Source organism: Pan paniscus, chromosome 17, assembly GCF_029289425.2.
Source record: "Pan paniscus chromosome 17, NHGRI_mPanPan1-v2.0_pri, whole genome shotgun sequence".
Classification (NCBI taxonomy): Eukaryota; Metazoa; Chordata; class Mammalia; order Primates; family Hominidae; genus Pan; species Pan paniscus.
In genome coordinates this window covers 85,183,565-85,211,032 of record NC_073266.2, presented here as the reverse complement: position 1 = coordinate 85,211,032, position 27,468 = coordinate 85,183,565, and the positions used below count along the sequence as shown (strand labels likewise).

At 35.0% G+C, this 27,468-nt stretch overlaps 1 protein-coding gene and 1 long non-coding RNA gene across 2 annotated transcripts in view; one reads left to right on the top strand and one right to left on the bottom strand.

Annotated features, from left to right (window-relative positions):
* LOC134729224 (uncharacterized) overlaps window positions 1-27,468 on the bottom strand; it is a 386,592-nt gene that overhangs the window by 215,618 nt on the left and 143,506 nt on the right. The window lies entirely within an intron of this gene.
* Window positions 10,641-13,715, top strand: LOC134729260 (uncharacterized). The gene is made up of 3 exons (XR_010110167.1): window positions 10,641-10,888; window positions 13,327-13,413; window positions 13,575-13,715. It is a non-coding gene; the product is annotated as an uncharacterized LOC134729260 (long non-coding RNA).

Genomic DNA, 27,468 nt, shown 5'->3' with positions numbered 1-27,468 from the left:
TGTCATTAAGGAATTAATGTTAGTTTTATGTGATATATATGGTTAGGTAATATAAAAACAAGTTTATTTATTTGATTGAAAGAGGGTCTCACTCTGTTGCCCAGGCTAGAGTGCAGTGGCCTGATCATTGCTCACTGCAGCCTCAAGCTTCTAGACTCAAGCAATCCTCCTGCCTCAGCCTCCCAAGTAGTTGGGACTACAGGTGCAAGATCTCACTATGCTTCCCAGGCTGGTCTCACACTCCTGGACTCAAGAGATGCTCCTGCCCTATCCTCCCAAAAACCTAGAATTACAGGTGTGAGCCACTCTGCCTGACAAAATAAGTATATTTTAAAATATACATAGTGAATTACTTGAGAATAAAATATTACATGTGTGGTTTTACCTCAAAATATATCAAAAAGATGGGAGAAGCTTTTGGCAGAAGAATTGATGAACTAAATTGTCAAGAGTTGATAATTACTTAAGATGGTTTTGGGTACATAAGGTTTTATGATAAAATTAGCTTTAATTTTGCATACATTTGAAATTTTCCATAATAAAATTTATTATTTTTAATAAGAAAAAAGTAAAGAGGTATATGTGGCTCACACAAACCCAATAATTTAGGGCAGTAAAGTATATCTAGTTAGAATTTTGAAAACTCCATAGCCCCTTAACTGTTAGTGTCTAAATTTAATTAATTCCCATATAAAAATCACTTAAACTAGGGCAGTAACTTTGAAGAAAATTAAGTTTTGAATATGAATATTAATCAATACTAATTGAAATTACAATGGAAGTTAGTCACTTCACAGTGTTTTTACTTTGAAGTTATATGAGATAATATTCATCATGATGCAAATAAATCATATGCAGGAATTATACAAATTTCTACAGACATGAATTTCTCCTCAAAACTCTGATATTTACTAGACAAACTGCAATTGAGCAGTTGTCTTCTTAGAGATTCTTTTTTCTAAGAAGATTGCTCTTAAGTTGTTTATCTATGAGCCAGGCAATGTTACAAAAAACTAGATCCTAACATAGAATAGAGTAATATAGTAATTTAACTGTGAAACAGTGAGAAAATTTCAGTTCTCAATTGTCTAATAATTTCACAGAGTACAATTTAGTCATTTAGAAAATTTCCCAAAGTATTTTTTATATTTTTTTCCAAAAAAAAGTGCAGTTAGACTGAATCGTCTATTAGTTCTAGCTAATTTATAAAGGAAAATGGAGACCTCTGACTTGAGAATGATTCTAAAATCAGTGTGCAAATCAAAACCAATATAAGATTAAATAAGAATTATCTGTGAAACTCTATTAAATCCCAATATCTTAAAAATCATCTGTCTTATATTCAGGATTTTTGCTAAATGAGTAGATTATGGCTGATCTTGACAATGGTTTGGGAAAATGGTTAACTATGTGGGATCATGGGCATGTTAACTTGTTTCACTACAGTAACCATTTTACTATTTTTATGAATCTTATAAATAATGCTTTATGCCTTAAATATATATAATAAAGTTCATTTTTTAAAATGGAATATCCTGGTCGGGCGCGGTGGCTTAAGCCTGTAATCCTAGCACTCTGGGAGGCCCAGGTGGGTGGATCACCTGACATTGGGAGTTCGAGACCAGCCTGACCAACATGGAGAAACCCCATCTCTACTAAAAATACAAAAAAATTAGCCGGGCGTGGTGGCATGTGCCTGTAGTCCCAGCTACTCAGGAGGCTGAGGTAGGAGAATCGCTTGAACCCAGGAGGAGGAGGTTGCCGTGAGCCGAGATGGCGCCACTGCACTCCAGCTTGGGCAACAAGAGCGAAACTCCGTCTCAAAAAAAAAAACAAGGAATATCCCTTAGTACTCTCAGTAAAATCAAATTTTCTTTTATCAATTTATACATGTTTACATTTCTTCAATCTTCATAGGTTATAAATTTTTCAAAATTACAATTTGGAGCAAAGGGTTGTTGGAGACAATGAATACAGACAAACTTTCTATTTTTATTGCTGTATTTTCTGATAAAACATGCAGACTTCATAACATTAGTACTTTTTTAAAAAATTTTTACAAATTGAAGGAGATACAAGTACATGTTTCTAACATGAATATACTGTGTAGTGCTGAAGTCTGAGCTTTTAGTAGAACCATCACCCGAATAGTATACATCATATTCATTGGGTAATTTCTCATCCCTCACCCTCCTTCCCCCCACTCACTTTTCTGAGATTCCAATGTCTATTATTTCACGGTCTATGTCCATATCTACAAATTATTTAACTCCCACTTATAAGTGAGACTATGTGGTATATGACATTCTGTTTCTGAATTAATTTACTTAATATAATGTCCTCCACTTCTACCCATATTGCTGCAAAATACATGATTTCATTCTTTTCTAATGGCTAAGAAGTGTGTGTGTGTATATATATATATATCATATACATATATATGTATATATGTGTATATGTGTGTATATATATATCATATACGCATATATGTATATATGTGTATATGTGTATATATATATTATATACACATATATGTATATGTGTATATATATTATATATACACATATATGTATATGTGTGTATATATGTGTATATATGTATATACACACATATGGACACACACACACAGAGACACACACCCCACATTTTCTGTATTCAGTCATGATGAACACTTGGGTTGATTCCATATCTCTGCTATTGCAAACAATGCTGCAATAAACATATGAGTGCACTATATATATATAAAATACATATAATATATATAAAATATATATTATATATAATATATAATAATATATATATATATAAAAATAGATATAGATATAGATATAGATAATGCTTTCTTTTCCTTTGGATGGATACCCACTAGTGGAATTACTGGTTTGAATGATAGTTCTATTCTCAATTATTTGAGAAATCTCCATACTGCTTTCCATAGAGATTGTAGTAATGTACATTTCCACCAACAGTATAAGCATTCATTTTTTGTCTTTTTGTATTCTCAACATGTGTTGTTTTTGACTTTTCCATTCTGAGTGTTGTAAGACTGTATCTCATTGTGGTTTTAATTTGCATTTCTCTATGATTAGTGATGTTTAGCAATTTTTTTATGTTTGTTGGCTGCTTGTATGTCTCCTTTTGAAAAGCGTTCATGTCCTTTGCCCACTTTTTAATAGGGTTATTTTTTTCTCTCATTGAGTTAAGTTCCTTGAAGATTCTATTAGTCCTTTGCCAAATGCATAGTTTGCAATGTAGATTGTCTGTTTACTCTGTTGGTTATTTCTTTTGCTGTGCAGAAGTTTCTAATTTAACAAAGTCTGATTTGCCTATTTTTTTTTATTGCTGTTGCATTTGCTTTTGTATTCTTAATTATAAATTCTTTGCTAAGGCCAATGTACAGAAGAGTTTTTCTTAGTTTTTTTTTTCTATGAGTTTTTATAGTTTTAGGACTTACATTTAAGACTTTAATCTATCTTGCGTAAATTTTGGTATATGGTGAGAGATATGGGTCCAATTTTATTCTTCTGAATATAGCCATCCAATTTTCCCAGCACTATTTATTCAATAGAGTGTCCTTTCCTTATGTTGTTTTTTTTTTTTTTTTTTTTTTTGGTCAACTTTTTTGGAGATCAGTTGGTTGTAGGTGTGTGACTTTATTTCTGGATTATCTGTTGATATCCATTGATATATATGTCTATTTTTATACCATTACCATGCAGTTTTGGTTACTATCACCTTGTAGCATAATTTGAAGTTCGGTAATGTGATGTTTCCAGCTTTGTTCTCTTTGCTTAGAATTGCTTTGGCTATTTGTGCTTTTTCTGTTTTTGTTCCATGTGTATTTTAGGATTGTTTTTCTAGTTATGTAAAAAAATATGACATTTGTATTTTCATAGAAACTGAATTGAATCTTTAGATTGCTTTGGGCAGTATGGTATTGTAATGATGCTAATTCTTCCAATCTATGAGTATGGGGGTTATAGCATTCCTTGCAGAGATCTCTCAACTCCTTGGTTAAATGTATTCCTAGGGTTTTGTATTGTTTTGTTTTGGTAGCTATTGTAAATGGGATTCAGTTCTTGATCTGATTCTCATCTTGATCATTATTGATCAAATGCTACCGATTTTTGTACATTGATTTTTGTATGCCAAAATTTTACTAAATTCACTTATCAAATATAGGAGACTTCTGAGGAATCTTTAGGGTTTTCTAGGTATAAGAGCATATAAGGAAACAACAATAATTTGACTTCCTCTCTCCCAATTTGGATGGCTTTTATTTCTTTCTCTTGCTAGATTGTTCTGGAGAGGACTTCCAGTACTACATTGAATAGGAGTGTTGAAAGTGGGAATCATTGTCTTGTTCCAGTTCTCAGGGGTAATACTTTCAACTATTCCCTATTTAGTGTGATGTTGGCTGTGAGTTTGTCAGATATGACTTTTATGACCTTAGGATATGTTTCTCCTATGTCTAATTTGTTGAGAATTTTTATCATAAAGAGTTGTTAAATTTTGTCAAATGCTTTTTCTGCATCTATTGAGAGGATCATAACGTTTTCATTTTTAGTTGTGTTTCTGTGGTAAATCACATTTATTGATTTGTGTATGTTAAGCAATCCTTGAATCCCTGAAATAAAACCTGCTTAATCATGGCACATTATCTTTTGATGTGCCATTATTGGGTTTGGTTTGTTAGTATTTTGTTGAGAATATTTGTTTCCTTTTTTTGTTATGTCTTTGCCTGGCTTTGGTATGAGATTGATGCTGACTTCACAGGATGAGTTAGGAAGATTTATTTCTCCTCAACTTTTTGGATTAGTTTCAGTAGAATTGGTACCAATTTGTCTTTATACAGCTGGTAGAATTTGACTCTGAATCCTGCATGTTCTGGGTTGCTTTTTGGAGGGATTTTTTTTCATTATTATTACTGATTAAATCTGACTACTTGTTATTAGTCTGTTAAGAATTTCTATTTCCTCCCGATTAAATCTTGGGAGGTTGTATGGCTCCAGAAATTTATACACTTCCTCTAGGTTTTCTAGTTGGTGAGTATAGAGATTCATAGAAGTCTCTGCTAATCTTTCATATTTCTGTCGTGTCAATTGTAATGTTTGCTTTTAATTTCTGGGCTTATTTGAATCTTTTCTTGGTTAATCTAGCTAGTGGTCTATCAATTTTGTTGATCTTTTCAAATAATCAACTTTTCATTTCATTGGTTCTTTGTATCATTTTCTTAGTCACAAATGTATTTAGTTTTGCTCTGATCTTTGTTATTTCTTTTCTTCTGCTAGCTTTGTGTTTGGTTTGTTCTTATTTTTCAAGTTCATTGGGATGTGACATTAGGTTGTCAATTTTACATCTATCTTTTTGACATAGGCATTTAATGCTATTAACTTCCCTCTCAGCACTGCTTTTACTATATCTCAGAGGACTGGTGCTGTGTCTCTATTTTTATTCATTTCAAAAATGAATAAAATTATAAAAAAACATAAAATTACATTAAAATATAAAATTATAAAATATAATTTTTTTAGTTTCCATTTTAATTTTGCCATTAACCCAAGGATCATTCAGGAGTAGATTATATCATTTCCATAAATTTTTATAGTTTCTTACTTCATCTTGGAATTTATTTTTATTTTTATCCTACTGTGGTCCTAGAAGATACTTTATATGATTTGATTTTTTTTTAATTTATTGAGACTTGGCCAGGCGCGGTGGCTCACACCTGTAATCCCAACACTTTTGGAGGCAGAGGCGGGTGCAACATGACGTCAGGAGTTCGAGACCATCCTGGCAAACATGGTGAAATACCATCTCTACTAAAAATACAGAAATTAGCTGGGCATGATGGTGGGTGCCTATAACCCCAGCTACTCGGGAGGCTGAGGCAGGAGAATCGCTTGAACCCAGGAAGTGGAGGTTGCAGTGAGCGGAGATTGAGCCACTGCAGCCACTGCACTCCAGCCTGGCAACAGAGTGAGACTCCATCAAAAAAAAAAAAGTATTGAGACTTATTTTGTGGCCTAAAATATTGTCTATCTTAGAAAATGCTTCATTCACTGATGAGACAAATGCATATTCTGTGGTAGTTGGGTAGAATGTTCTGTCAATGTCTGTTAAGTCCATTTGCTCTAGAGTTCAACTTAAGTATAGTGTTTCTATGTTCACTTTCTGTCTCAATGATCTGTCTAGTGCTGTGAGTGGGATGTTGAAGTCCCCTACTATTATTATTTTGCTGTTTATCTCTTTTTCTTAATTCTAGCAGTATTTATTTTATGAATCTAGGTGCTTTCGTGTTGAGTGAATATATATTGAGGGCTGTTATATTTTCTTTTTGAATTTATCTGTTTATCTTTATATAATGAACTTATCTTTTTTTACTATCATTATTTCAAAGCCATTTTTTTTCTGATAGAAGTATAGCTACTCCTGTTCACTGTCTGTTTCTGTTTAAGTGGAATATCTTTTACACCACTTAGCCTTTAGTCTATAAGTGTCTGACCAGTTAGATAAATTTTTAAAAAACGAACAAAGACTTTGAGGATTATGGGAATATTTAAAACATACAAACCTGCAAGTTGTGTGTATTCCTAAGGGAGAAAAATGAGTAAAAAGTTAGAAAAAATCTATTTGAGGAGATAATTGAGGAAAACTTTCCTAGGCTTTCTAGAGATTTAGACTTAAAGAAACAAGAGGGTCAGAGAACTCAAGGAAGATACCTTGCAAGAAGAATCGTCACCAAGATTCTTGTCATTAGAGTAATTAAGTCACCCTCAAGGAAAAAATTCCAAAATCAGCCAAAATGTCTAATCATCTATAAAGAAAATCACATTAAACTAACAGAGGACTACTAAGCAGTATCCTTACCAGCCAGAAGTGATGGTGGTCCTATTTTCAGAACTCTTAAAGAAAAACTGTCGATGCAGAATTTTGTATACAGTTTAACTAAGCATCATAAATGAAGGAGAAATAAAGTATTTTCTAGATAAGCAAACACTAAAGGAATTCATCATCATGAGACCTGAACTAGAAGAAATGCTCAAGGGAACTCTAAATATGAAAATAAAAGGTCAGTACTAATCATCATATAAACACAAAAAAGTATGAAATTCACAGGACTCATTAAACAATTACACAATTGAAACTACAAAGCAACTAGGTAACAACATTATGACAAGAAAAGAACCTCACAAATCAATATTAACTTTGAATGTAAATGGCTTAAATGCTCTGGTTAAAGAGGTAGATTGGTGGAATGGATAACAATCAGGATCTAAACATATGCTGTTTTCAAGAAACACTGGCAACTTACAAAAGTAAAAAAAAAAAAATTCTGTACAGGAATAAAATAAATTTAAGAAAGAAAAATATTTTATCTAAGTATACACACACACACATATATATATGTATATGTATATATGTATTGTTTTCTTCTTCCAGAATAGTTCGCTGCCTGACAATAGTTTAGTGGGTGGCATTTTATAAAAGTAAGTAAGGCTTATTTAAATGTGTTGAAATGAAATCAATACTCCTTGTTTCTAATTTCACAATAGTAAAACCAGATGTCTTGGGATTTTTATTCCACTAACTAAACAGCAAGTACATTTTCAATCAAGGCTTACTCTAATGACATTAGCATATGCATACATACTCTGAATAACAAACGTAAAAGATTTTGTTAAAATATATTGAATCTGTAAATATTTTAAATATTTTGTGGGCCAGTCTATATGATTCTTAGAATTAATATGCAAAAGCTGGACAATGTATGTATAAGCTACACATGTACAAGATAATGTATGTATTTTAAAAAACCCAAACTGTATGCATACACTATTAATGAAAATATTGAAAGAATTTTGAGGTAAAACACATAGAGAAGAAGATTAATTATGTTTTCAAAATGGTAAAATGTATTTAAAGAAGAAACCTTTAATAATTTCTTTGTTTTCAGTATGATGCAGAAGATATTTGACTGCCTTTTTTCTGATATGATTAAAATAAATACATGTTTCCATTTCCAGAATCACCTAGATATTGTCAAAATACTGAATGCTTCAAAATAATATAAATTTTATGCAACTATTAAAATGCTGATTTATGTATCAGCATAAAACACAAAACAGTTATCTGGAGTTGTGACTATCAACTGCCACTGAGAAAATATTCAACACCGATGAGAAATTCTAAATAGGGCACATGTTGACTCCCTTGATATCTTACTGTATGATTTAGATCAGCAGCGATCAGGGAAAGATGTTTGGGATGGCAGGTGATTTGTAGGATCTGAAGTAATTTGGACAGTTCTTGAGGCAGCAAGCATTAACCATCGATACAACTAATCAAATAATGTAGTATTTTTGTAGTAGTGGTATTGTATGTCATATGTGGTAGTATTGTATCACAATAAAAGTAGTTCTTGTACAAGTTAGTGACTTTAAGTCCTAGAGTTGAGGTCATGGACTCACATTACATGTTGTTTATATTCAAATAATTCTGCGTGATTGATCATGCTTTTATTTATGTTCAGAATAAAACACTTACAGGAGATTTAGTTGCAGACTACAGAAGAGGTGGTCCTAAGTTAGTGGTTTCCAAAACTGACTATCCAACTTTGAGTCTTCTCAGCAGTTTTTATAGATATTTATTTCCCAGCTCCTTCTTAAGCTCACTGACTCAAAATATCTGAAAGAGGGCTCTGGAGCCAATATTAAAATATGTAACAAAGAAAACTTCCCTACAAGATTTGCACTCATAGCCAAATTTTAGAAACATTAAGCTAGAATGGACTTCCTTGCACAGTATGTGTTTTCTGTCTTCATTGCATGCAGGCTTCTGTGTATGATGCATACAAACATGAGGGAGGGGACATATTAGATTTAAAATTATTTTCAAATGCTTACTGGGAAATAATGATGATGATTAACATTGTTATCATCACCATCTTTATTTCATATTTTTATTTTGTTCCTTTTAGCTTAAACATCTGATTTGTGGAAATATCCTAAAGTATTTCCCAGCAGCATTGCCCAGCTAAAATGGAATTGTGTATAACTGTCAAATGGGCTACAAAAACTATTCTCCGATGTTTCATGTTTTATTCATTATTTTACCATATCACTGTATTTATAATCCCATTCATAGTGCTAAACTGAAGAAAAAAAGTAATAGCTGGAAAATCATTATTTTTTAAAAAAATAGTGCAAGGGTTAGGGAAGGGTCAAAATCATTTAAGATTTTAGATATTAAAAACAATTACTCCTATATGAAAAAGTATGGATATTGTTGTAGATTTGCTTCTGCCATTCTAAGTTTATAATTCATTCATTTTGTTCTGATTATAATATTGATTAAAGTTATTTAATTATTAATAGTTACTTTTGTACCTAAAACGTTACACTGTTAAATGGTAAAATTTGCCTTTTTAAGACAAGTATGTTAAATTATCTGACCAAAAAAAAATCCTGTATTATTAAAAATGAGGCTAATACCAGAATTCTAACTATAACAGAAAATGCTCATAAATGAGCATGGGTAAGTGCTCTGAATTGTATGTTAAGTTTGTACCCACACTCTTGCCCTTGAACCAGTTTGTAATTAATCACATTCATCTGGCATGAATTCACAAGCTGCTCACCTCTTCAGAAGATGGTACGTTAGCTTGTACAATCAGGCCAAATCAAAAGTGATATAAGAATCATCCAAATTCTGATATTTCAGAGGAGATACTAGGAATCATGTATCTATATTCAAAGATATTCAAAGTTGATGCTGCCAGAAAATCTACTGAGTCCTCCTCTCCACATTTTTTTAGACTTAATCTGGTTCATACATCTCCTCACTCTACAGTCAGATTGCCCTCTCACCCTCAGCAGGACCCCACATCCCACATTATTGGGAAAGTGAAGAGGATTCAAGGTACTTTCTTCCCACTGAATAAGTGGTTCTCTCCTCTTAGTTTTTTAGGAGTGTGCTTATGTGCCTGTTATTCATTAAATAGCCTATGGTAGAAGTTGTGTTATCTTCAAGTTTGTAACCACGCATTTTTTTACTTTATTAAATTTCAAATTTTTGAAACTCTAGCATAATTCCATTAAGATAAGTATGATCTGGTATTAATAGAAAACAGTGTAAAATTTTTGGCTACTGAACTTTTTTGAGGTAATACTTTGATTTTTTTTTCTAATTTACTGAAAAATTATTTATCTACTCTGATCACCTATTTGCATTCATTTTGGACACATAGGAGATTCTGCAATCACAAAATCACTGCCTTCACATAGCTTATATTCTTGTGGGAGTAAGCAGACAATGACAAACAAATTGGAAGAGTAAGGGAAAAGTGTTAATTTTAAATAGGATCGTCAAAGAAAGCCTCACCCCAAAGGTACCATTTAAATGAAGATCCTGTGGCAGGCAGCTCCTTGGTTACCTGCTCTCTGTACTCATTTTCCCCTCATTTCTGCACACACGGTTGTCCAACTATAGGCTACCTTTTCTAACTACCCTGGTAACACTATGCAACTGTTTGCAATGAAATATACGTAGAAGCAATCTGTGAAAATTTAACTCTAATTTATTTTAAAGGAAATACCTTTGACCTAGACTTTTCTTTTTATTCATATCCATTCATGCAGATGGCAACAGTGCTCAAAGGGAAGGAAGATAATTAAAATGGAAGACAGAGCCATCAAAAACCATGTGGAGCAACGTCACTACATGAGCCTAGACTGAAAGAATGTACGCAGGCAGATATAAATGCCTATTTCATTTAATGTATTTTACTTAGGATCTCCTTGTTATAAAACCTTGGCTTTTGGTCAAATAATACAGACCAGTACGAAATGAGGTTGGAAGATGGGAATATTTAGGAGCAGTAGGAATGGTAAGTTCACATTCCCTGAGGGAGCAACATTCCTGACACAACTGAGGAATAACGAAGAAGAATCACAAGAGAGAATAAGAGTGAGAGTTGCAGGAGATGCGGTCAGAAAAGAAACAGGGTCCAGTTCATTTTTCTTTTTTTGAGACAGAGTTTTGCTTTTGTTGCCCAGGCTGGAGTGCAAAGGTACAGTCTCTGCTCACTGCAACTTCTGCCTCTTGGGTTCAAGAGATTCTCCTGCCTCAGCCTCCTGAGTAGCTGGGATTACAGGTGCTGGCCACCACAACAGGCTAATTTTTGTATTTTTAGTAGAGATGGGGTTTCACCATGTTGGCCAGGCTGGTCTCGAACTCCCAACCTCAGATGATCTGCCAGCCTCGGCCTCCCAAAGTGCTGGGATTACAGGCATGAGCCACCGTGCCCAGCCCAGTTCATTTTTCTAATTTTAATATTACTCTATATTAGATTTTAGAATATCTGCAATATTTGTTGGTTACCTTAAGGGATTTCACTTCAAATATTTGGAGATATCATTAAAAGGACTAGAACAGAGGAACATAAGTCAACTTATATTGTAAAAGGGTTGCTTTGGCCACTCTGCTGAAACTAGACTATAGGAAGGTAAGGCAGATGCAAGGAGGTCAATCAGGACAAATTACAATATAGTAAAATTGTGTGTTACTTGAATCGGGGTGCTAGCTATGACTATGGTCATAGTGGAAAAGTTGTTGGAAAGGTTTGAAATTTAAATATATTTCAAAGCAGAGTCAATAAGGCATTCTAATAGTTTGGATTTAGACTGTGACAAAAAGAAATAACTCAAAGATTACCCCAAGTATTTTGGCTTGAGTTCCTGGAAGAATTAAGTTCATATTATGGGCAAAATGGGGGAAAATCTGGGGCAGGATAAGATGTTTAGTATACTCAGTTTGGGACATGTTAAGTTTTATGCGTTAGACTTCCAAGTTACTGGGATGTCTGTTGCATAGCAACTTGTGTAAATAAATGCGGAGTACAGAGGAGGTTCAGGCTGGAGACATAAGTTCATATGTTTATGTTTTATGGTATTTTTAACATTTATACTAGATGAGGCCACAATGAATTTATGAAGACTGAAGAGTGAAGCAATCTAGGGGTTAAGTGTTTGATACACCACTATTTAGATATTGAGAGACTAGAAGGTACTAGAAGAAAGACTAAGACAATAGATATTTTAAAAATATGTGAACAGTCATTTTTAACAGTTAAAAAGTAACATTTTTCTTTTTATACCTTGAACTTGTATTTTCTTTCTATGTTTGCTACTGCATCATATCTCTCTATAAAAATAAAACATAGCACTTGAATTGCATTTTATTTATCTCCTGTGACCATAAAGTTCTAACTTTCTAATCTTCTAATAAGAAGGGAAATATTTTTCTAGTCTTTTCTGGACTTACTATTATTATTATAGAATTGAAAAAGTAAACACAAAGTATTTTATACTTAAAAAATAATCATTAAGCAAAAGAAAATTTTTACTGAAACTGCATCCCAATTAGATGTTTATGCTTTTCAATTAGTTCATTTACATTGTGAATAAAGATTGCTTACTGCTAGAATTAGAAAGACTTCATTGAAAATTAAAAGCGTGAGAAAAAAATATGTTGAGCATCTAATAAATGAAGCTTACAAAAGATAAACATACAAATGCTTTATTTAGAATGCAGGCCACAATATTGCACTTATTATGGTAATTAAATAACCAGGAGAGAAGTAACTAATGAGAGAGAGTGAGCAGAAGGCTTAGATCCAACTAAATCAATGGGTAAGATTTTCCACTATACAATATATTTTTTGTAAATGTTAATGGGAATTTTCCTTCTAACATTTGAATAACTGTTCTAGAAACTATGAAATAATTACTTACAACTGGCTCATATACCTTATTTTTCAAAATTGCAACATTAACTTATTGGAAGTTTCACCTCCTTTTAAATCATGAAAAATACGCAGTTGCAACACAGACTTAATCATGGGTTGAACGAATATATTCTCCAAGCTTCTTCTCATTACTGAGCTGCAGAGAGGAAAACTTCTTGGCAGACTGATACTTCTCAACATAGTTTTTACAATTCCTGAATGCCCTAATTCTGAGGTAGAACGTGAATTGGATGCCTGGCTGTGAGTTTATATGAACGCCAGCACGGCTGACTGCAGGGTTTCTCTGCATGTCTCCTTTGCTTGTTCTCTCAGGACTTGTCTTCCAGTAACTATGTCAATAGAAGAGGCAATTTCACCAAATAAAATATTATCACTCATTTCACCCAGTTCTAGAATCAGAGTAAACTTGGAACATTATTTAAATGGACTAAAATGTTCATTGTCTGATGCTGTGAGTTGCTTTTAACAGGAATGTTTATAAGACAGTTTTTATTAATGCCATTTCTTTATTCAATAAGGCTCTCCTGACACCAGTTCTTGAACTATAAATTTGTTTGGATTCCCAGAGGTTTTTACACTCTACTAACATTTATGATTTGTGAGCGGTAAGCCTTTCTTTTGTAAGTTGGAAAAAACGACTGTTTGTGAAGGGGAGAGGAGAATGGCCATAACTGCAATCATCTCTCTAGCAGATTAGTTTCAGGAACTAGTACATGTTGAAGTAGAGGATTTAAAGACTATCCATGATTAAATATCTCTTTGCAAGATACCCGTTCCCTGAGGGGCATGCATCATGCACAGGAAAACCACAGGATCTGCGAAATGCAAGATGACCCAACTTCCAACAGTGTTAATCAATGGAGTAGTCATGAATTACTATGTACTCAATTAAACTTTGTTGCAAAAATCATGATCTTTAAAGCCTTTTTCCATTCTGTCTGTATATTCTGTCTTTTAATGTAACACTTTATGTTTTATCCATATAATTTTCCCTTCATCAGAGATATACTTCCCTTGCTATCTTTACTTGAATGCTCATTTCATTCATTGCTAGTTTCAATGACATGGGAAAATGCTAAATGTAAGTATCATTGGATATACACAAACACACACACACACACACACACTTTGATCATTGGTATGTTTTGGCTTGCTTTATTTCTTGCTGTGTTCTGGATAATCCAAGGGATCCTCTCTTAGGTAGCCTAGCAACAATCTGACTTAGCAGAAAGGGATGCAAAGTCTTTGATGTGATAACTACCTCGGAAAGTGGTGATCAGCAACAGGATAAATGTGTCCAGGCACACAAGAATCTAGAGCACGGTCCCCAACGCCTGGGCCACAGACCAGTAATGATCCATGATCTGTTAGAAACCTGGCCACACAACAAGACGTTAGCAGCAGGCAAGCAAGCAAAGCTTTATCGGTATTTACAGCCACTCTGCATCGCCTGCATTACCACCTGAGCTCTGCCTCCTGTCAGATCAGTGGTGGCATTAGATTCTCTCAGGAGCACGAACCCTATAGTGAACTGCACATGCAAGGGATCTCAGTTGCACACTCCCTATGACAGTCTAATGCCTGATGATCTGTCACTGTCTCCCATCACTCCCAGATGGGACCATCTAGTTGCAGAAAAACAAGCTCATGGCTCCCACTGATACTACATTATGGGGAGTTATGTAATTATTTTATTATATATTGCAATGTAATAATAATAGAAATAAAGTGCACAATAAATGGAATGCTCTCAAGTCATTCCGAAACCATCTCTGCTCCTATTGGCGGAAAAACTGTCTTCCACGAAACCGGTTCCTGGTGCCAAAAAGATTGGGGATTGCTGATCTAGAAGATGGCTATGATAATGAAGGCGACTGGTTTTTTCAACTGTCCTTCTGAGAAGAGGCACCCAACCAGCCACAAGGATTGTTAAGAACAAGAAATAAAGACATTATACTTTGGGTGGATTTGCTACCATCACTTTTCTTATCATAAGCAAAACAAGAAGTATTCCTTTGCTTCTGCATCTGCATCAATATTCTTCTGTTTTGTGTGTAAGCACAATTAAAAGCAGTATGCACTCTCTATATAAAATATTCTCATAATATTTTACAGTATTTTTTTATTGTGATCCTTCTCATACCAATAAAACTGAAAAATAATGGAGTAAACATTCAGTTCAACCTCTAAGGGGTGGTGAAAGAGAAAATTGTGCTACAGAATATTGGATGTTAACAATATAGAAGAACAGGAGATTGATGAAATAAATTAGAATATAAAGGTAGAATTGATCAATAAATTTTAGATTATTATCTTTGAAAAGAAAATTGAACACACTCAAACTCATAGCCCCTTACCTCAGTTTCATCCCTAAGGCTGCCCAATTCAATCCTGTGGTTTGAGATGCAGCAGGCATACCTGCTAGGGTGAAGAATTCTTTCCAACTAGTATCTGAGCGCAAGTAGTCTTAAGATCTCGTATTTCTATACATGACACTATTTCCCAAAATTATCCTCCAAAGTACAGTCTTGCCATAGGAAAGCCTGAAATAATGGTTTGCATCAGAAGAAATCTCCAGAAAGCCTGAAATAATGGTTTTCATCAGAAGAAATCTCCAGAGACCTCTCCATACAGTGCCCACAGAAGAGGAGATAGCTGTTTCCAGTTTGGGGTTATTATAAATAAAGCTGCTATGAATATTTATGTTAAATTTTGTGGGAACATGTGGTTTCACTTTTCAGGGATAGATGTCATAAGAGTGCAATTGTTGCATTGTATGAAAAGCACTTGTTTGTTTGGATTTTTTAAGGAAAATCATATGATTTTCCAGAGTGGCTGAATTGTTTTTCATCCCTACCACCAATGTATGCGCAATCCAGTTGCTCTGCGTCATTACCAATATTTGGTTTTATCACTAGTTCTTATGTAACCATTCTGATAGGTATGTTGTTTTAGAGAAGAAATCATCACTTAAGAATGATTTTGTGAAAGAAGGATCTGAATCATGTAAGCTTCAGAGATCTGTGTATTAACTACAGCTGGGCTTGGTATGCTGTATCAGCTTGCTTCCTTTATCAAGCCTTATGATGCTATTTAATTTCCAAAGTTCCTTTTGAGCAGGCTTGCCTATGTCTTTTCCTTGTTATCCTGAGATACCAGGGAGGACTGTGTGTGTGTGTGTGTGTGTGTGTGTGTGTGTACACATGCATATGTGCACATGCACACACATACATGTGTGCACTTGTGTGGGCCATAGATTATGCACTCCTGATAGTACAAGAATGGTGATGTTATGGATACATTCTGGCTTAAAGTACAAAATCACCTTTATTTATTTTTCTCACTTTTTAAAAATTTTTTGCCAAGTCTTATGTATCTAATTTTCTTGATGTCTATTAACATGTTTCTTCCCTTGCGTCTTCAGTCACTGACATAAGTTAGATTTTTATTTTTCTTACTGCACTATTGCTTCTTATTCTTCCTGTTTTTTTCAATGTTTTGATCAATTCATGAATGCCTACTGTACCTTGAATCATATCACATACACATCTATAAGCTTCCAATAATATTTGTTTTCTGCATAGTTAAGTAAAAGTAATTTCCCTTTGGAATATTCTTTAATGTCACTGTTTTGTCTTAAAATCCTCATACTGACTTTTCTCTCCACATTGTGCTCTCAGCTTGGATTACTTACTTCTACGGAAGCATTCCACTGCTTTCCTATCTGAATGCTTTCACTTACCTGTTCCTTTCTGAATGATTTTACTCTATATCTTCCTATGAAATCCTGCCAGTTCTCAAAGTCCTTTGCTAATGCCAATTTTATTTATAAATTCCAGTAACATCTTATCTATATATTTATAAACCCTATACTATTATGTTTTTCACTTATCTTACAGCTCCAATGAGCTCCTTGAGAACAGAGGTAGATTACACCCCATGTTGTGTCCCACCTGTATTATTCTGCTCAGGCTGCCACAACAAAAACCACAGACTTGGGGCCTTACACAACAGAAATTTGTTTCTCACAGTTCTGGAATCTGGGAAGTCCGAGACCAAGGTGCTGGCCAATTAGGTACCTTGTACAGCCTCTTTTCCTGGCCTGTGGACAGCAGCCTTCTTGCTGTGTCCTCATACGGTGGGGACAGAGCAAACAACCTTCCTGCTGTGTCTTCTTGTAAGGGCACTACAGTCCCATCATGATGGGCCCATCCATCCTCATGACCTAATCTAAACCTAATTACCTCCCAAAGGCCTGAACCCCAGTTATTATCACACTGAGGATTAGGCTTCCACATATGAATTCAGGATTGGGGAACACAATTCAGTTCATACCACAATGTGTTATTGAACACAGTGCTTTGAACTGTGCTTTGAACACAGAAACTACATAATAATTTCTCAATAAATACTTGTCAAACTGACTTGTAATAGAAACCCTTTCAAAAGACAAATGAGAGATAATGGTGGTAATAAAAATCATCTTGATTTCCAGTTCCCTTCTATAGCAGCTACACACACACACACACACACACACAGAGAGAGAGAGAGAGAGAGCAAGAGAGCTAAAGATATAAAAGAAACTGAGCAAACAATTCTCACATCAAGGATTCTCGAGTAGAAATCAGCCCAGCATTACACTAAACAGGTAAAGGGAGGATACTGACATAACAATTTTTTAAAATCACATTTGAATTCACAATATTGTGTGGATTCACTTAATGATTTCTTTAGAAAGATTAACTACTTGGAAAGATTACTATAATAAAAATATGCTTATAAGTGAAAAGCAGGAGAAGTTAACTATTTTGAAAAACAATTGTTATTGAATCTATGTAGATAAGCTCAACTTTATCTACTCTGGTAAAATGCAGTGCTGACTTAAGTGACTGTAAGTATATCAATGTTTAGACTATTTAGTATCCAAAAGCTTTTTCTGAATTTTATAGACTATTATTCTGCCTTTATCATGTTCACAGATCTATGCAATAAAAGAACTCATAATTTTGTAGTAAAATTTTAAATGTATAAAATTATAATATTGTATGATAGTCTTTAAAAAGAAAAACATGACTCTCCCAGGGGAAGCAAAAGAGGTTATTATATACATTGTCCTTATGACAGCCAGAGAGCTATCATCTTTCCTTAAAGCACAGGGATAAAGTTTAATAGTGAAACGCTGAGAAACTTCAATAGCGTGAACACCGTACTCAACACTTTGCAAAGGATCCTGTGCTTTTTACGATTATAGGCAGGAAAAGCTACCTAGTCCCAACTATATTGAAATGGTGCGGCCAGGAGAAACGAGGGCATAGACACAGATTAAATGAGATTGCATAAGTATGAATTGTACTGTGTTTAAACTGCAAGCTATATTGAAATGATGTTCAGTGTCTGCTCTGCCCAAAAGATAAAACAAAGTAAGGATTGCTGCATCTGTGGCAAGATGTAGCTGAAGAAAATGATTACAGTTAAGAAGGTAGGACTATTTGAATGAAAAACATCTTATTGGGTTTATTCAGTCCTGGCCCCAAGGGATGGCTCCTGCTGTCAAATCAGAGTTGAATTGCTGGATGCTAATAGCTGTAATCTAGGATTCTGAAATTATTCTACAAAGTTAGCTTTGGTTTCTGCCTTTCAGTGAAGTCTCTGGATTCCCAGAAGAGGGTAAATTAGTATAATATCTCAGAAACTTAATGGTTATTCCATATTGATATGCTCTGACTTAAAGATGGTTCACATTCCAGACTTATGAAGCACCAATATATAAACCGGCATGGCAACTCGTTCATGACCTTGTAGCATAAATTCGGCAGTGTGGTATGACAGTTAAAAACGTGTACTCTAGGCTGGGCGCGGTGGCTCACGCTTGTAATCCCAGCACTTTGGGAGGCCGAGGTGGGCGGATCACGAGGTCAGGAGATCGAGACCACGGTGAAACCCTGTCTCTACTAAAAATACAAAAATTTAGCCGGGAGTGGTGGTGGGCGCCTGTAGTCCCAGCTACTCGGAGAGGCTGAGGCAGGAGAATGGCATGAACCCGGGAGGCGGAGCTTGCAGTGAGCCAACATCGCGCCACTGCACTCCAGCCTGAGCGACAGAGACTCTGTCTCAAAAAAAAAAAAAAAAAAAAAAAAAAAAAAAAAAAATGTACTCTAGAGCCAGACTGCCTGGGTTCAAACTTTAGCTCAACAACTTACTAGCAGGTTACTTAAGGACTCTCTGTCTAAATTTGCAAGTTTGTAAACAGTGCAAATAATAGCACCTACCTCATGCATTGTGTTAGGGAGCCAACATTTATTGCCTATATTTTTCAAACTCCCTGTTGATTTTAATGTTTCAAACCAGCTCCTTTTTGAGACAGAGCTTCAGATTACCAGGAGATATGGCCTTTCATACTTACAGGCTGCTGATTAGAGAAAAGACTTTCTTCCTGATCCTCTATTAGGTAAAGTAATAGAGGAGAAGGCACTGTGAAATGAAAAACAGAAAAGATGAATTCGGATCGCTAATTTTGGAGGTTGGGATTTTACAAAATTGAGTGTTTTCACTTTTAATGACTGTTTTCTTTTTGAAGTTAAATCCCAATCACCTACTGAGAGTGAGGTGATTTAGGAGACATGAGTGAATAGTACCAGCATAAATTAAGAATAGCTGCTCGGGGGAAAGAATAGAGATGTGACTAAGGTCATAGAACACATTTTCAATTCCACTGAGCACTGAGCTAGATCAGAGGCAGTTACTTATAGCCAGACCCATTTTTACTGTAATGTGAATATTTGCCAGTATGTTCACAAATTGTTCAACAAAATAATAATTTCTAAAGTGAGATTTGCTTTATCTCCTCCATTCCAAAGTGCTCTCCACTATGAAAGGCACCATCATTTTAACAACTGCTTTTCATTCATTCATCCAATACATGTTTACTAACTGCTGTACATATAGCAGAGAACAAAACAAATCTCTGACCTCATGGAGCTTATACTCTGTTGAAGTCAGCAGGTTGCCAATGAAGTAAATAAGTGATTATGATATATTTCAGGTGATGATAATTTCAGTTGACAACTGTAAAGCAGGAAGAACTATAGAAAGTGTAGACGTTTTGTTTTTCCATTGTAAAGTGGTGGGTAAATGAAGTTTTATTGAAATGGTAACTTGAGCGGAAAGACCTGAAGAAAATGAGGGAGCAGATGGCATGCAATTTATCTGGGGAAAAAAAAAATCTATGCATTGGAGAGAAAAAAAGTGTGTGAGCATGGTGGCTCACGCCTGTAATCCCAGCACTTTGGGAGGCCGAAGCGGGTGGATCACAAGGCCAGGAGTCCAAGACCAGCCTGGCCGAGATGGTGAAACCCTGTCTCTAGTAAAAATACAAAAATTAGACAGATGTAGTGGTGTACACCTGTAATCCCAGCTACTCAGGAGGCTGAGGTAGGAGAATTGCTTGAACCCAGGAGAAAGAGGTTGCAGTGAGCCAAATCCCACCACTGTACTCCAGCCTGGGTGACAGAGCAAGACTCCATCTCAAAAAACAACAACAACGAAAAAAAAAGAGAGAGAGAGGAACGTCTCATGTAGCTCGAATGCAGTGAGCAAGGGGATGAATAGTAGGAAATGACTCAGGAATTTATGAAGGTTCAGGAATGCTGGGCTTTATGAGCCATCCCAGAGAGTTCACTTTTACTTTTAATGAGATGAACAACCGTGGGAGGGTTGTGGGCAGAGGAGTGACAGGGTCTGGTATGTTTTAAAAAAGATCACTCTAGCTTAAGTATTGAGAATGGACAGTAGGAAAGTAAAAAGGAGACAGGGATAGTAGCTATTAAAATAAACAAGGGGTCATTCTAGCTTAGCACAGAATGGTGGCAGTGGAGGAAGAGAAAAGTTGCAAGATTGTTCTTTTGATAATAAAGACAAGAGAATGAAAATACCTTTGGCTTTAGACTAAGCATCTGGTCTTAAAGAGGAGACAGAGGATTGGGAGATTAATTCAATTAAAAAAAAATTGGCATGCCACTTATAACATCCAAGTAGGGATGTTGAGAATATTTGAGCTTGGAGTTCAAGAGAGAGGGCTCAGCCATGAAAAATTTAGCAGTCGTTGGCATATACATTAAAGCCATGAGATTGGATGAAATAATATACAGAGAAAGTGTATATGGGAAATAAGGTACACTTGGGAAATTCCGATGTTTAGTGAACATAGCTAAGAGAGGAAAAAGCAAAGAAGACTCAGATAAATGTATATATAGGAAAAAAAACAACTAAACTATGGTATTTGAAAATGCAGATTAAGAAATAATGTCTTAGAGGAGAGAGTTTCATGGTTTTAAATGCTACTTACAAGTCAAATAAGATAAGGACTGGGAACAAATCATTTGACTTAGCAAGGGGGAAGTCATTGTGGGTCTTGTCAAGATGAGTTTTAATGAAATGGTAGGGGCAAAAACTTATTAAAGCAATCATTTTCTCTTTAGTGATCTAATAATCTAAAGAGAAAGTGATAGAGAAATTGGAAACAGTGAGTCTAATCCACTTGTATTTTTTTTCTAATTGACAGGTAAAATCGTACCTATTTATCTTGTACAAAGTAATGTTTTCAAGTAAATATATCTTATGGAAAGATTAAGTCCAGCTAATAAATGCATTACCTCACAGAGTTATGAGTTTTCAGACTCCATCTCTCACTGTATACAAAAATCAATTCAAAATGAATTTAAAACTTCAATTTACATCTCACAACCATGAAACTACTAGATTTTTCAAAAAGGGAAAATCTTCATGACATTGGTCTGTGCAATAATTTTTTATATGACCTCAAAAGCACTGGCAACAAAAGCAAAAATAGACAAATGGGATTAAATCAAACTAAAAAGCTTCTGCACATCAAAGGAAGCAATAAACAAAGTGAAGAGAGAGCATACAGAAAGGGAGGAAATATTTTAAAACTATAACCCAAGGAAGTTCTGCAATGAATGGTAGCGGAGAAGCAAAGGAGTTTCTGAAAGGAGATGAGGGACCGAGAGAGTTATTATTATTTTTTTTTTGAGACAGAGTCTTGTGCTGTTGCCCAGGCTGGAGTGCACTGGCATGATCATAGTTCACTGCAACAGTTAACAGTGGCAACTTCGCAGAACATACACATCACCTATAACAAGAATTGCCTGTACATATAAACATACACACATACATTGAATAAATAATCTGTGCTTCTATTTTTTTATAAAACTGAATAATGATCGTCATTTCTAGACTATTAGCATACTGATGCGCATGCATTTGCATGCCCCAAATGTCTTTTTTCTTTTCTTTTTATACCTACCTTTGAGCTAAATGAGTGTTTTAGATATATTATCTTTAAAAACAAAGCAGTTGATTTGAATTGGATGATGGGTTAAGAGGTACAAAATACATAATTCCAATCATAGTTCATGGTTTCAAAGGCAAATGTAATTAGTGGAATTAATTTTGGGTTCTAATCATTATGCAAGTGGCCCAGGCCAGGCACAGTGGCTCACACCTGTCATCCCAGCAGTTTGAGAGGCCAAGGTGAGAGGAGTGCTTGAGGTCAGGAGTTCAAGACCAGCCTGGGTAACATGGCAAGACCCTGTTTCTACCAAAAATTAAACAATTAGCCAGGCATGGTGGCATGCACCTGTGGTCCCAGCTACTTGGGAGACTGAGGTGGGAGGATGGCTTGAGCCCAGGAGGTTGAGGGTTCAGTGAGCTGTGATTGTACCACTGACCTCCAGATAAAAGAAAGGGAAAGAGAGGGGAGGGGAGGAAAAAGGAGGGAAGGGAAGGGGGAGGAGAAAGAAAGAGGAAGGAAGGAAGGAAGGAAGGAAAGAAGGAGGAAAGAAAAGAAAGACAACACTGTGTGTCACTTACATTGGCAATGATATCCGGTTGACAATTAATATATAGAAAACATCTGTGTATCACAAAATTTTTCCTCTGAAATAGATTCTGTTAATTGAAAGTAGATGCTATTCCTATGAAACATAATTAGTAACAGGAATTAATACATTTTGTAAAAGCTTATATGCAATGTAATGTCCACCAACTAAATTATAATGTTCCCTTTTTATGTTCGTGTTTTTTTAATAAAACAAGATAAATATTGAATAATTTGCCAATAGTAAATGCCTTCAATTAAATTAGTAAACACTATCATACAACTTATCCAAAAAAATTAGAAGACTCATTCGCTCCATCATCTTTCTAACACATTTTCCATGGAAACAATATTCATCAGCATTTGATACTGTATGTTTACATTTTAATTATCATTTAGCTAAAGACTTTGAAATTACTTCTTTTATATTTTTAGAGAGTTTGCAATATAATTTTCCTTTGGGAGATCAGACTCATGCTGATATTGGAGTAAAGGTTCTGGCTTTCTGTTTAGTGGACTGTTACCTTTCTCTCGACTTCAGCTATTTGCTGCTTTCTCACTAGAGCAGTATTTTCCCTCTTCAGAGGGACTCTGTCTGTCAAACCTAAGCTTTTTAAAAAGTTCACACATTGATATAGTCCAGAGAAGTAACACTTCTTTTCTCAGCAAGGGAATTTTCTAGGTAACTCAAAGGTGTCCATTTGGTGTCCACTTTACGAATTTTTTTCACAGTAAATAAGCATTAGTGAAGTTAATACTTTTAAATGGCACCATGGATTAATATATAATAAATCTCCAAAAGCATGGTATACTTCTAATAAGATTTCTTATCTGTTTATGTGGATACTTGGCAGCACAAAATGAAAAAAAAAAGAAATTACTGAGGATAAATTTTGCTAACTATTAGCGTATTCTGGAAGATATAGTTTTTAATGCTTTTAAGTTGATACATCCATTGATATAGCCTAAAATATACAGCCATGTTTAGATAATATGATCAAGTTTATAGAACAGTGCATGCTTTTGATCCAGGCAGAATTTGTAACTAGCTTCCAATATGATTTTTAAAAATTATCCTCAGCTTCCTGATTGTTTTCTATTAACTACAGACAAGTCTAAATTCCTTAGCATGACCTACAAGGTTCTTCCTGATAGTGACTCCAATATGCCTTAGCCTTCCTTCCAGGAATCCTTCATAAACCAGCCACACACTCACATTAATCACCGGGATGGTCAAGTGATTTACACCAAAGCAGGAACACTTTTGAAAGCAAGGCAAATACAAACAAAGTTGAAATAACAGGCATGGATTTGAACTGTCTGAGAAAACTGTGACATTTGCTCACCTTAATCATACATGACTAGTCTGCTTTTCTGTGGCCGTAGGCACACTTCTTGGTGCTAGCATACATGAACGGACATGCAGAGTCAGTACCCTTAATAAAGAGACTGACATGTCAATCAACATTTAGAAACTAGATTAAAAAGTGCTAGAATTTGCAAAATCTAGAAGGTAGAGAAGAACACCAGTATGTCCAACTGGGTAATAAACAACATAAAGCCCTCAATACAGGACCTGACTCATATGAAATATCCGATAGGTATTGAAATTTATTGGTAACAGGACTTGTGTCTTCTAGTCCTGACTCTGCCTCATATTATCTGGATGACCTTCACTAAGTCATTAAAACGTTTTAAAGATACAAGTAACTTGATTGTTAAAAGTGTGGATAATATAAAGTGGTCTTTCTATGTTGATGCAAAAGAAAGCAGGAGCTTACTTATACAAGAACATTGTATATTTTACATGTTAGTTATAAAATTCTATGTGTATATCCATAGCTATCTATCTATAGCTACATAACATTTCCAGGTATTTTAATTATTGATAAAAATTGTATATTTCTGAGGATAGTAAATGCAAAGCCTGTTTTTTTTTTTTTCTAGAGTATTTTTTGTTCATTTAAAATAAATGTCAGATGAACTTAGAATGCCAAGTGTAATTATGGGTCAATATTTCATTTCTTTGACTTAGTTTTCCTCTAGCTTTTCTATTTGTTTTATCCATGCTATGGATATGTTACGGCATTAAAGATGAGATATTTATAGTAAGGAATGTTTCCCTTCCTCTCTTGATATTTCTTCCTCTAGGAGAGTTGTTTACTAAGCCTGTCTAAACTCAGCCTGTATCGTGTCTCAGCCTTTATTCCTCCCATTGATGTGACATTTGTTACCTGGTTAGTTAATCAAAGTCCTCCTTCGTGAGTGGGTGGAGTTAATTTCTCTATAGTATTGAACATCCCAGGAGGATTAATTTGTTTTTTTCAGCTAGTTTTACAAAGATCAAGACATAATTCAGTGAGACGTAACTGCTTTGTAACCTTTTCTTTAAGTGGTTTGTCTTAACGTGACTTATTTTGTGGGTAAGAGAGACCAAGGTCATTCTGTCCAACCCACTCAGGGCTGATATTATGCTCATATGGCCTTACAATTGTTATGCTTGGATGCTACCATTTTGAATGCTCTAAGACTTTGCCACAGGATTGTTAAATATTTTGAATATCTACTCTGCCTCAAGTAACATTTTCTATCTTAGTCATTACAAGTTATGAGTTATAATTTTCATTTTCTATCTTTTGACGATTTTTGTTATTATTGTTGTTGTTGTCATTCCTTATTTAATAATGAGTTCATTACTCAGGCAGGGAAATGAAGAACTCTTTACTGACTCCATTGAAAACCCCAGGGCTGTCATGTCACACTAATCCAGAGATTACCACTATACCATCTTTTATGATAAATGTACTCCCTGGAGCACAAGTATGCAAAATCCCAACAAATATGTCAAATGAAAAATTACCTGTCTTTTAGTACAAATGAGCATATTGAATTGCTCTTTAGAGATTTAAAAATGATTTTATAAATCCATAATTAATTCTGAACACTTATGTCAATTCCTTTGTCCATGTTTTTATCTTCGGAGAAATTAAGTTAAACAGAAATAAGCAACTGGAATTGCTAAAGCATGCACACACATTATCTCTTCAAACTACAATTATTCACTTCAAGGCAGCAGGTATTAAAGACGCTGGAATATGATAAATCAGTCCTATTGTTCTACTCCCTGAGTATTGCAGGATCTTGAGTTGCTGGCATTTATGAAATGAAAGGGAACAGTTGTATCTGAATCTTAGCTTGAATTTGCTCTATACCGCAAACACCATCCTCCCTGATAAAAAGCAAGTGAACTTCACGAATGGCCTTGTCTTAATCCCTCTCCTCCTAGTTGTTTTTAACTGGCTTTATTTGTCTTCAAACATGTCTTTGACACCGGTTTTAGTTCAGTATAATCTTTCCAAAAATATCAGGAATAGTGAAGACAAGAAAGCATACAGTCTGAATTTTTCCCAGGTTCTACACACTGCAGAGAGTACTCTTAATTAGAGAGTATGCACGCATACACACACATACACACACACACACACACACAAAAGGACAGTGAACACAGTCTCCATCCTCAAGAAATCCATTGTCTACTTGTGTATTAGTCCATTTTCACACTGCTGATAAAGACATACATGAGACTGGATAATTTATCAAGAAAAAGAGGTTTAACGGAACACAGTTCCATGTGGCTGGGGAAGTCTCACAATCACTATGGAAGGCAAAAGTCATGTCTTACATGGCAGCAGGCAAGAGAGAATGAGAGCCAAGTGAAAGGGTAAACCCTATATAAAACCATCAGACCTCATGAGACTTATCCACCACCAAGAGAACTGTATGGGGGAAACTTCCTCCATGATTCCATTATCTTCCACCAGGTCCCTCCCACAACACATGGGAATTATGGGAGCTACAATTCAAGATAAGATTTGGGTGGGGACACAGCCAAACCATGTCAACTTGGATGCCTGACAAGCACATCAAAGTTAGCAAAGAAAGAATTGAGAATCAGCTCACTCTAAGGGAATATCATCTACTTCTGCTTTGCTAATTGTGTATGTCAACTTTCTAGAACCATATGACCAGAGTAAGATAGCAGGTCTGTACACCTAAATGAAGGTTTAAAAAGTAATTGATAAATAAAATGATTTAATTACCTATGTGTGAAATTTAGGAATACATCTATGTACATGTTTATTTGAGTATGCATTCATTTCTCTGTGCCCAATCAGCCAAGTAATTCTTACCAGACTATTTCTCACATTCCTATTTCATTGATACCAATTAATTAATTAATTTCAAAAGGAAAATAAAACAAAATCAACAAATAATAAGCCTCAAAGATTCCATAGAGAAAAAATAGGGCAACCTCCATAATCCCTTTCGTTCATTATAGAAAGGATTACAGTTATACTCCAGCAAAGAAGCTATAAAACAATACTGATCACTACCTCGCATTATGAGGTAAATAATAACTGTTCTTATGTTTAGTGAAACCCCTCATCTTTCTGTGGTTCACGGTACAGGGTTTCACACTGAGGACCTGGGCATGAAATTACTGTCAGGACTCAAACTTTGGTTCACCCTCCCATTCTGAACCTAAAAGAACCTGAGGAATAAGGAGATACCTTCCATGTTCCAGGGTTGAACAAAGATTTTTCCCCGGGTACTGCCTGGTCTTCCCTGAGCATTACTTCTCCAACTTAAATAAGAATCAACTGAGGACCTCTTTAGAATGCAAATTATAATACACCTTTGTCTGAGGAAAGGACTGAGATAACTTCATTCCAGAAAACTCCCAGGCAATACCAGTATATTAAAT